Source organism: Tripterygium wilfordii, chromosome 15 (assembly GCF_013401445.1).
Source record: "Tripterygium wilfordii isolate XIE 37 chromosome 15, ASM1340144v1, whole genome shotgun sequence".
NCBI classification, from domain to species: domain Eukaryota; kingdom Viridiplantae; phylum Streptophyta; class Magnoliopsida; order Celastrales; family Celastraceae; genus Tripterygium; species Tripterygium wilfordii.
In genome coordinates, this window is record NC_052246.1 from 6,973,577 (window position 1) to 6,986,607 (window position 13,031).

Here is a 13,031-nt window from a genome sequence, read left to right on the forward strand (position 1 = left end):
GGAACATTTAGTGACTTTGTCAATTCTTTCCTAGATCTTGGCTCTCTTTCTTTTTTTGACAACTGGCATATTAGGTCTGTTATTCAGAGATAAGTAAGCCATTGCTATATTTTATACTTGTGCCTTGTGATATTAAGTATTTCTGGATGTGGTGCTGCTCTATATAAATAACATGACATGCTGCTAGCTTGATTTGTCATATTATCTATTCTAAACATCCTTAAGTGATGTGTTTTAGTACTGGATGAACCTTGAACCCTTTTACTTAAATATTGAGTCAATTTACGCCAACCATAAAGGTAAAAGTAACCAGCTCACGTGCGCCAAGCTCTTGTAATTAAGGCGGTGCTGGGGAAGGAAAGATTTCTGCAACTTGACTCTCGCTTAATGGTGAGGATGTTAGTCGCTTAATGATATTATGAAATTATTTAAATCCTTTGTGTTTAATTCCGTTGAATCTGATTCTTATATCGAAACTGTAGCTACAATGTTTTTATTGTCTAAATGGTAGATGTCTGGTGATCAATCAAGCGGAGATAATATTACTCCATCAGATCGAGGAAGACATCGCCGTCGACGTGTTCGAAGTGGTGGTAATAGAGTTACAGACAGTCGAGAATCCCCTCACAACACAACTTTATCCCCCTCGTCTGTCAATTCAGTGCTGCCACCCATCATGTCACCTCCCCATCATTATCGCGAGATGTGGGCACCGGGTTCGTCATCGCCCCTCTTCCCGATGACCCAGAACACTATTCATTTGCCCAATACACCACATGCACCCACACCCACACCCAACATTCCTATGATGGACATGCCGGCTGCCGAACCATCATCATCCCAGCAACCTCCGCCGACCAACGCGGAGGCCAACAAAACTTGGATACGACCATATTCAAACTCAACGTAAGTGCATTTTTCATCATTATTATTTTTTATACATTGAAGCAACCGGCTTGAAAAACAATGAAGTCGCCACCAATTGATTTTTAGGATGCAATTGGACATCCATTTTGGTCTACGAGAAAAATGGGTAAGGGGGTCTATTGAGCGTGGGGAAGGTGTTAGGCACCCCACAACTCCCGAAAACGGTTACCTTCAAAAAAAAAGTTTTCCTATTTGGCTCTACTTTGATTTGAGGAATGATTGTATGTCCCAAATGTTTTAATGAGTTTTCCATATGCCCGGAAAATCATGTATTATCAAATGGGTGGAAATGTTCCATTAATGTTAGACCAAGATTTGATTTTAAAAATCTTATTTTTATGGGTTTTGATAAAAAAAGAAGGAAAAAGGGTGCACGGGATCACTACGGCCATTCCCGGCTTGGCCGAAAAAAAACTCCACTTGAAGTGGTCTTTGGTAAAAAGGGGTGCACGGGATCACTATGGCCATTCCCGGCTTGGCCAAAAATGTTAAATAAAAGACTCCACTTGAAGTGGTTGTTGACAAAAAAAGGTGCACGGGATCACTACGGCCATTCCCGGCTTGGCCGAAAACATTTAATAAAAAATTCCACTTGAAGTGGTTCTGGATAAAAAGATGCACGGGGTCACTACGGCCATTCCCGGCTTGGCCGAAAACATTTTACTTGGTCTTGGATGAAAAAAAATCCATATCGGAGTGGGTTTTGATGTTTTGGATGATTTGGAAAAAAGGCTATTTGGATAGAAACATGGGAATGGGTTTTGATGGTTTTGGAGAAGAGATTTTTGGGAACTTGGTTGATGCACCAAAAAGGCCCACGATCGATGAAAAACTATTCAATTCAAGCCTTACTCACAATTATATTCTTTATGAGAAAAGAAAGAATCCATTTAAGGCCCATCGGACGGGCCAAATATCTTTAAACCCCCCTTTGGGTCCTTAAATAAATTCTCCTAATCCCTAAAAACATATTTGCTTTCTGGGTCCACGAAATCCAAATGTTTTGGATGAATGCCAATGGAACCCCAATATCTTGAAGGCTCCTTGGTATTCAAAGAAAACATAATGGTTCCGTAAATTAATCTTGGTGTGTTTATTAAAGTGAGACGGCTTAGATTAATTCTAATGACTAACGCGTTGCATTTATTTTCATGGCATTCAAACAATCCTAGCATACATCTAAACATCATGGTATAGTGTGAGAAATCAAAGTCCTAAGCATGCATTCTAATGCCATCATCATTCACGAAATCAATTCCTCATTTCTATATGCTTCTAACATCCTAGAATATCATGTATGCATTTTCTATTTTACATCCACTATTTTTGCTACACTATTACAAGACTTACATTTTACAAGAATACATGACAAATAATAAAATTAAAAAATGAAATTTATACAAATGTACAAAAACCCAATATTGCCCGCGAGGCCCATTGCTCCAACCCGATCCAAATCCTCTAAGTATGCCCTCCGGCCCAAGTAGGGTCAAACCCGATCCAAACCCAACAAATCAAACATAAGAATGGGTAGAATTGAATACTCAAATGTTAGACCTAAACTCAAATCAACATCAAACTTACATTGGGAGATTAACCCACATGAACCAAAATTTCACATTATGTAACAAATCAAACATACGAATTTAACAAATCTGACTCCCCATTTTCCACATTTTAAATCAAGTAAAAACATTGAACCTAGTCTCACCTTGAGCCTAGCCTCACTTTGACAAAATTCCCTCGAACCGAATACCAATTCCAAAATTCAATCATTAAAATCACAAACATAAACTACAATCCACAAACCACATATATATGGCAAACTATCAACAACAAACACTTAAAATCAACCAGAACATCATAATACTTTATAATCAGCTAGAATCCACACAACTCAACCAGTGATAATAACAACCACACTACTCAGAACATCAACTAGAACATCAGCCAGTAATAGTAATTTATAATCAGCTAGAATCTATACAACTCAGAACATCAACCAACTAAGACTAGCACAAGTCATTACTCAATGCATAATTTCAGTTCAGATTTATTAATACAAGCAGCCTCATATTTGTAAATCTAAGCAAATACAAACCGATTACAACTCAGAAAGGTAACCAGAGCAACAACAAGGAGATAGAACCAAAAAGGGTGTCGATTACCTTCTGTTGATCCTTTGTGGCTTCTTTTCTTCTAGTTCTTCTCTTGTCTTTGACTTGTGCGGCGATCTCCTCTCCGATTCTTTTTCTATCAAACCTTCTTCTCCTCTTTTATGGTGCCGTCCCCAAAAGAAACCCTTCCTTTTCCCTTGTTTTTTTTCTTTTTTCCCCCAATTCTCCGGCTGCTACCTCTCTCTCTCAATCCAAAACCCCTTCTTTTATACTATATCCTTATAAAACTCTATTTCATCCTTTTACCAAAATGTCCCCCCAAACCCTATTTATTTTCTCCTAAGAAATTGATATTTTGGTCTTTTCCAATGTTTGTGCAAAAAACCTTAAAGGTGTCACCTTTCCTTTTTAAAGGTTTTATTTATTATTTATTTAATTCTCCTATTTTTTAGATATTTTCTAGAGTTTTGTTGTATTGGGTTTGGATTTGAATTTTTATGGGCTTATGACCCAAGAAATGGGCTTTAGGATTTTTGCATGTTTGTGGGTCCAAGAAATAGGCTTTGATTTTTTTGTAAACTTACGGGCTCCAGAACGGGCTTTTGAATTATTATTATTATTATATTTTTAATTTTTCTATTTTTCTATTTTTTTTGGGCCGGACGAAAACCGGGTACTACAGCTGCCCCCCTTTGTATGTCTTTTATGAAATAAAAGACAAACAAAGGTGTAGTCAACCGAGTTTCGTACGGGAACTGAAATGCGCGGGATCATTGTGGCTATTCCCGGCTTGGCCAAATGTTTGTGCAAGAAAATAAAGGGCACGGGATCACAAGGCCATTCCCGGCTTGGCCAAATGTTTGTGCAGAAAAATAACGGGCACGGGATCACAAGGCCATTCCCGGCTTGGCCAAATGAAAAGAAAAGTGCATGGGATCACTATGGCCATTCCCAGCTTGGCCAGCAAGAAAAGAAAGTGCATGGGATCACTACAGCCATTCCCAGCTTGGCTAGCAAGAAAAGTGCATGGGATCACTATGGCCATTCCCAGCTTGGCCAGCAAGAAAAGAAAGTGCATGGGATCACTATGGCCATTCCCAGCTTGGCGAGCAAGAAAAGAAATTGCATGGGATCACTACAGCCATTCCCAGCTTGGCTAGCAAGAAAAGTGCATGGGATCACTATGGCCATTCCCAGCTTGGCCAGCAAGAAAAGAAAGTGCATGGGATCACCACAGCCATTCCCAGCTTGGCTGACAAGAAAAGAAAATGCATGGGATCACTACAGCCATTCCCAGCTTGGCTGATGAAAAGAAAGTGCATGGGATCACTACTGCCATTCCCAGCTTGGCAAAAAATGTTTGTATGAATTTATGCAAGAAAATATCCATGAGTGTATATGAATGCATGAAGAAAATTGTATTTTCCTTTATTTTTCTCATTTTGAAAATTTGATTTTGGTTAATTATCGTAAGCACCATCGCCCCTATCATCCTGCAATCATCCATCATGAGAAGACTGCATCTTTTGCCTCCATCCCATCTTGAATCTGCCATGTTACAAATATTCTTGTATCTTTCATTCTCCTTTTGTCTTGTATGGTCTTTCCATCTGTTTACTGTTCACACCTGACTTCCATCCTTTCATCCTTTAACACCAAGCACCATCTCTCCGGCTCCAACATCTCTCTGGCCCCACTATGCTTTTTAACGCCAATCAATTGCTTTTAGCTCTCTTAGAGTTAAGAACGCCACAATCTCTTCAGCTCCACCATGCCTTTTAGTGCCAGTTAATTTCTTTTAGCTCCTTTACAGTCAAGAACACCAAAATCTCACAGGTTCCTGCTAAGAACAATGTCCTAATGCACTTGTCATGATTCTTTTATTACTTTACTCAACTTCCAAATAAATTCAATAGTATGGCAATGCTTGTACTACATGAGATTTATGAAGGCAAAAAAAAAAAAAAAAAATCATGAAAAACACAAGCAGTGAATAAGGAATTCAGAAATGAATTGAATGACCTCAAAGAGTTTTATTTAGAATAAATAGATAACAGGAGAGACTGATCGAGTATATATATGATTCAAGAGGGTTAAAAATAAAGGAAATAGCAGAATCTTTATAGGATATATGATGAGATAACTTTGATTCCGCACAAAACTGCCCCAGTTTTGTGTGCCCCCATTTTGCAATTATTGAATCTGACTACTTCCATATGAAGCTTCTCCTTCACAGACTCATCATGCATACCCCTGAACATAACCAATTCACCCGTGTACAGCCTTACTATCTGTCATTCACTTTCTTTTTCTTTTTGTTTTTTTTTTCTTTTCTCTTTTTTTTTTAACTCTAATTTTTGCCTAGACTGCCCTTTCGGGTTTTCAATCTAGCGAGTTTTTAACTCTAATTTTGCCTAGATCGCCCTTTCGGGTTTTCAATCTAGCGAGTTTTTTTCTTTTTTTTTTAACTCTAATTTTTGCCTAGACCGCCCTTTCGGGTTTTCAATCTAGCGAGTTTTTTTTCTTTTTTTTTTTTGCTATGGGTAATACTTTTTGATGGCATCTGCATTCACCGGATTAGGCAATTCTTCTCCATCCATTCTTGTCAAAATCAATGCCCCTCCTTCAAAGGCTTTCTTCACCACATATGGTCCCTCATAGTTCGGGGTCCACTTCCCACGGTGATCCTTTTGAGGCGGCAAGATCATCTTCAGCACTAAATCTCCTTCCCTGAAACTGTGAGGTCGAACTTTCTTATTATGTGCTTTCATCAATCTTCTTTGATACAATTGCCCTTTACAAATTGCTCCTAGCCTTCGTTCTTCAATCAAATTCAACTGCTCATAACGCATTCGAGTCCATTCTGATTCTTCCAAACCCGCCTCCAGAACTACTCGAAGGGATGGAATCTCCATTTCGATAGGCAAAACCGCTTCCATACCATACACCAAGGAGAAAGGCGTCTCCCCAGTAGATGTCTGTATTGATGTCCGATAACCATATAGAGCAAAAGGAATCTTCTCATGCCAATCTTTGTAATTCTCTGTCATCTTCCCAATGATCTTCTTGATATTCTTATTCGCCGCTTCGACAGCCCCATTCATCTTCGGACGGTAAGGAGTCGAATTATGGTGATAAATTTTGAACTGGTCACAAAAATCCTTCACCATTTTGCTATTGAAATTCGTGCCATTATCAGTAATAATTCTTTCTGGGACTCCATATCGACAAACAATTTCTTTTCTCAAAAACCGAACAACCACGCTACTCGTCACATTAGAATATGAAGCAGCTTCTACCCATTTGGTAAAATAATCAATGGCAACCAAAATGAAACGATGCCCATTAGAAGCCTTTGGCTCAATTGGACCAATGACATCTAATCCCCACATTGAAAAAGGCCATGGTGATGTCAACACATGCAATGGATTAACTGGAACATGTGTTCTGTCTGCATAAATCTGACATTTGTGGCATCTGTTTGCATAACTTATACAGTCCCTCTCCATGGTTAACCAATAATACCCTGCACAAATAATCTTCCGTGCCATTGCATATCCACTGGAATGAGTCCCACATATTCCTTCATGAATTTCCTCCATTATTTGTTTAGCCTCAGCGACATCAACACAACGTAAGAAAACTATTCCATCATTCCTTTTATAAAGAACATTTCCACTCAAGAAGAAAGATCCTGCCAGTCTCCTGATGGTACACTTATCATTCTCTGATGCCCCTGATGGATATGCTTTCTTTTCAATGTACTGTTGAATATCATGATACCACGGTTTACCATCAGGCTCTCCCTCTAAATTTGAACAGTAACCTCGAATTTCTCGTTTCTCAATTTTAATTAGTTGCACTTCCCCTTTTGGGTCTACATCAAACATTGCCGCCAAAGTTGCCAAAGCATCTGCTATTTGATTTTCTTCCCTGTGGATATGTTCAAACTCAATCCAATCAAAAAACTTGACTAACTTTTTGATATGTTGGTAATACGGAATGAGCTTGTCATCTTTAGTTTCCCACTCATCATTCAATTGCCTAATCACCAACTGTGAGTCACCATAGACCTGTAGCCTCCTAATCCTCATATCGATAGCAGCTTGAATTCCCATCGTACATGCTTCATACTCAGCCACATTGTTAGTACATTCGAAATACAACTTAGCTGTAAACGGGATAATATTCTCATCAGGTGATATTAACACTGCACCAATTCCACATCCCATGATATTAGAAGCCCCATCGAACAACATAGTCCATTTTGCCAAATCCTTCTGATTCCCCCCTTCTATCGACACAGTCATGACATCAATATCTGGAAACTTCAAATCCATAGACTGAGTATCATCAATTGCTCCATCTGCCAAATAATCTGCTATTGCACTCCCTTTGATTGCCTTCTGTGTAACATACAAAATATCATATTCTGATAACAACATCTGCCATTTAGCTATCCTCCCTGAAAGAGAAGGTTTCTCAAAAATGTATTTGATAGGATCCATCCTGGAAATCAACCACGTCGTATGATAAAGCATGTATTGTCTAAGCCGATGTGCAACCCAAACCAAAGAACAACAAGTTTTCTCCAACATCGAATAATTTGCTTCACAACTAGTAAACTTCTTGCTTAAGTAATAAATGGCATGCTCTATCCTTCCCGATGAATCATGCTGTCCAAGCACACATCCCATCGAACTATCTGAGACAGTCAAATAGAGAATAAGCGGCCTGCCAGCTACAGGAGGCATCAACACTGGAGGACTTTTCAAGTATTGCTTGATCTTTTCGAATGCAATCTGACAATCTTCGTTCCACTCAGTAGAGTTACTCTTACGCAATAATTTAAAGATAGGTTCACAAGTAGCTGTCAACTGTGAAATGAATCTGGCAATGTAATTTAACCTTCCCAAGAAACCCCTAACTTCCTTTTCTGTCCGAGGGGGTGGCATCTCCAAGATCGCCTTCACTTTATCAGGATCTACCTCAATTCCTTTCCTGCTTACAATAAAACCTAATAACTTCCCCGAGGTTGCCCCAAATGTGCACTTAGCTGGATTCAACTTCAATTGATGCTTCCTTAATCGATCAAACAACTTTTGGAGATTCACAATATGATCTTCACCTTCTTTGGATTTTGCTATCATATCATCGACATATACTTCAACTTCTCTATGCATCATGTCATGAAACAAAGTGACCATGGCTCGTTGATAAGTAGCACCGGCATTCTTCAGACCAAACGGCATGACTTTATAGCAAAAGGTTCCCCAGAGGGTAATAAAAGTCGTCTTCTCACGATCCTCTAGTGCCATCTTGATCTGATTGTAACCCGAAAATCCATCCATGAAAGAGAAAGTTGAATGTCTAGCTGTATTATCCACTAAAACATCGATATGGGGAAGTGGAAAATTATCCTTCGGGCTTGCACGATTGAGATCTCTATAATCGACACACATCCGCACTTTTCCATCCTTCTTGGGAACAGGTACAATATTTGCCACCCATTCAGGGTATCTAGCCACTGCTAAAAAACCAGCGTCAAACTGTTTCTTCACTTCATCTCTTATTTTCAAAAGCATATCTGCCTTTAATCTCCTCAACTTTTGTTTCACTGGAGTACATTCTGGAATTAATGGCAACTTGTGAACAACTATACTTGTATCAAGACCGGGCATATCCTGATAAGACCATGCAAAGACATCCTGGTAATTATGCAATAAATCTATCAATTTCTTCTTGTTTTCTCCTTCGAAGGCAGCTCCTACCTTAACCTCCTTTTTCTCCGTTTTAGTTCCCAAATTAACAACTTCTGTTACCTCTTGACGTGGCTGTATTATTTTCTCCTCTTGATTGACTTGTCTTAACATTTCGGGTAAAATATCAATTTCTTCCTCTATTTCATAGTCAGATTCAACATTGCTAATGGGTGCATCAAAATCTGGTTCATTAAGTTCGTCATCTTCGTTATCATCATTTTCAATCCTGTGAAAGAAATGAATAAAAATGGATTTGAGAATGGAGAACAAAACTTAAATGGAAATGGAGAAACATGAATATGGATGACTGTCAAAAGACTTTCATTTCATGGAAAAGGGAATATGTACAAAGATTTGAACATGCAATCGCCATACTATAAGATTTATTGAAAGCAAAGTAAAGCATGCTCATTACAAAAGACCCAAACGAAGGCCGTGAGCTGGGCCCACGATGGTAGTGCACTCGGGATTACTCTTGCAGGTTCTTGAGAGATACTGGGAGCTCCAGACTGGTCCAGTTGCCTAATTTGAAATTTGAAGGACGCGAGATGACAAAACAAGGTCTAGCAGTTGAACTCTGTTCCTCTTCCACCACAGCAACTTGGAACTCCTCAAACTGATCACATATATTTGTCAAAATTGCCCCAGTTACATCAGTCGAGTTTCCAACTGGCAATTTTCCAAAAACTGCCCCAGTATCGGCCAAACTTATCTTGTTCTGCATCCCTCCATACACAAAACTGTCATAAAGCCAAGGAATCGATTTCTTTTCGACTTCCAACTCCTTTCCTTCCAGACGAGCAAACCTCTTCGCCTGCTTTTCTGCTTGAGCATGGTTCCTGTCAGCTCTAGTTGGCTTATAACCCAAACCCCAACGTTCTGGATGTTTCACCATTTCTACTGGCTTCTTAATTCCTTGTCGATTCTTACCGAGTCCTTCTCCCGGGCGAAACCCCTTTTTCAACATAAATTTTGCTACATTCTTCGTAACCTTGGATACTTGTGGCTTTAAGGGAGAAAGTCCTTCCTTCACATAGCTAGCACTAGCAATTTCAAAAGATTGGAATGAACTCTCAATCCCTTCTGTCGGAGCATCAATAGGAGAATTATTAGACAAACTAGCAACCATCCATTCTGACTGGCCCTTTACTATATAAACCCTTCCATCATGAACAAACTTGAGCATCTGATGCAATGATGAGGGAACGGCTCCTGCAGTGTGAATCCAAGGTCGTCCCAACAGGCAACTGTAGGTTGGTGAGATATCCATTACCACAAATGGTACATTGAAAGTTACGCTTGCAACCTGTAAAGGTATTTCAATTTCTCCCATAATCTCTCTACGTGTTCCGTCGAATGCCCTCACCACCATCGGCACTTGCTTTAAATAAGATCTGTCAATCGGCAGCTTTTCAAAAGTCTCCTTCGGTAAAATATTGAGGGATGACCCATTATCCACCAAGATACTTGCTAATTCCTTTCCACGACACATGGCTGAAATATGCAAAGCTTTGTTGTGCCCCATCCCATCAGGGGGAATATCATCTTCAGTAAAGGACAACAAATGAGAGGCCAACACATTTCCCACAATGCCATTAAAAGAGTCTGTAGGAACCTTGTCTGATACATACGCCTGATTTAACATTCTCATCAAGACTTGTCGATGCGGTTCAGAACTCATTATCAACTCCAAGATCGAAATCTTTGCAGGGGTTTTCTTCAATTGATCCACTATCATGTACTCACTCTGCCGAATAATTTTCAGGAACTCCTGGACTTCCACATCAGTTACAACTTTCTTTTCCTCTTCTGGGCGTACAAAAAGACCTTCTTCTGGAATAGAACTTGATCTTTCAACTTCAGGTATTGCTTTCCCTTTTCTTTTGCGTTCAGCTTCAAGATCCACTACCAGATTCCCTTCTGGCTCATTTCTCGTGTAACATCTCCCACTCCGAGTAACTCCACTAACACCAGAAATATTATCTACCATTTCTCCTTGCTTTCCCCTAATTTCAACCTCATAATTCCACGGCACAGCCTTGTCATTCTTGTACAAAGGATCTATCCTCGGAGTCACAGTCACTGGCTTGTCCTCTGTAGAGTATTGTAGAACAAAAGGTTTCACACAATTCGGCCTTGGTCCCTGGTAATAACCTCCTAGGACATTGACATGGCTTTCTTGACCTTCTCCTTCTTCAAAAATAATCCTCCTCAAATCCATCAACTCTTGTACCTTCTCCCGAAAATCATTGCATTCTTCAATAGTGTGACCTTCCATTCCACTGTGAAATTTGCAAATCTTACTTGTATCGGGTTGATTACTTTGGCGAAAAAGACTCATCTTTTCAATCATCCCCTGCTCCTTTAAGATGTCAAATAACTGGCACAATGGCATCGTAATCTCTGACACCCACCTCTTGATAACGCGAGACTCACCAACAGAATTCACACCCTCATTCCCATGGTTTGGCAGCGGATTGTTGTTAACATTTGGCTTGTCCACAGCATCCAAGTTGAGCCATTTTGCTTCAATCATCCCCTGAATTAACCTCTTGAAAGGCAAACATGCTTCTGTTGAATGTCCGGGTGCGCCCCCATGGTAAAGACATGTAGAATTTGGATCATACCAGGGAGGATATGGAGGCTGGTGAACTCTTCCTGGTATTGGTACTACCGCCCCTTGGGCTTGTAGCTTAGTGAAACACTCCGCATATGTCATAGGTATAGGGTCAAAACGTTCCACCGGCCTTCTGGGTCTTGGATTTTGGAAATTTGGATGAGGATTTTGGTAGGTCTGTGGGTTCTGAAAATTTTGGTAAGCATTTGGGTTTTGCGGGTATTGATTGGGTGGTGGTGCATTGAATCGGGGTAGATAAGGATTTTGGGTATGGGTATGATTATGGTTATAGTAGGCTCCTGGGCTTGACATCCTTGGGGCATTGCTTCTAGGGCGGTAGTCTGAAGTAGGCGCACCATAAACAACGGGATTTGAATCAAAATTCACAGAATGCACTTCAGCCTTCTTGCCTTTACTTCCTTTAATTGGATCTGGTTTGTCAAGGATGGGATAGTGCAGGTTTCCTCTCTTCATGCATCGTTCAACTCGTTCTCCTGCCTGTATCATATCAGCTAAGTTATTATGTCCACCTCCCGCCAGATTGGAAGTATAAGGCTCCTGGAGAGCATCAATGAAAGCGTTCAACAAATCCTTTTCTGAAAGGGGTGGAATTATCTGGGCTGCCAAATCCCTCCATCGATGGGCAAATTCCCTAAAGCTTTCCCCACTCTTCATTGCTGTGTTCTGCAAATCGTAAATGGTAGGGATTTTCTCTTCATTATGCTTATACTGCTTCATAAACATTTCAGCCAAATCCTCCCACGAAGCTACTGATGAAGGATTAAGGGTATTGAACCACCTTTGAGCTGCCCCAGTCAGACTATCTTGGAAATAATGCATCAACACTTTCTCATCGCTTGCATATGGCTGCATGCGCCGACAATACATAGTTAAATGATCCAAAGGGACTCCAGTGCCATCAAACAAACTGAATTTCGGTAGTACAAAGTCATGTGGAACATTCAAATTCTTCACCAAGCACAGGTTGGCTGGGTTTAGCATCCCTGAAGCATTGAAACCCTCCATAGCTCTTAATCTCTTTTCTAACTTCTTGATGGCATCCATTGAGCTACTTTCTTCATACTGAACTCCCTCAGTCACTACTCCACCAATAAAAGTTCCCGTTGTATCAGCACCGATTGGGAAGGGATTGTTCTGCACATGAGGATCAACTTGATGAATGTAAGCTGGGTTCTGAGTCGTTCCCTGTTGAGAAACATATTGATGCTGGTGCAAACCAGGCAAAGATTGGTTACGGACAGGAGTGAACCCGGGTGGGTAAACTGGTACTTCTTGGTGCAAATGATTGTCAGGAACCTCTGGTGTTTCAGAATTTCCAACTACTCCTTTTCCCTTCATTAGCAACGCCATATTCTTCATTAATAGGGCCATCTGCTCTTTCAGTTCGACTATATCCTGATTCTGACTATGCTCACCCATTTCCTGCTCCATATTCTCAATAATTCTTGATTGTAGGCGAGTCTGATAGGGGTGTCGATGGTGCTTCTTGGGCGCTATGATTATTTATGATTTTCTGTGCATTGTACAAACAACGACATCAGTTCTCATTTATTTTACAAATGTGCATATATGTGGCTATTATTTGTG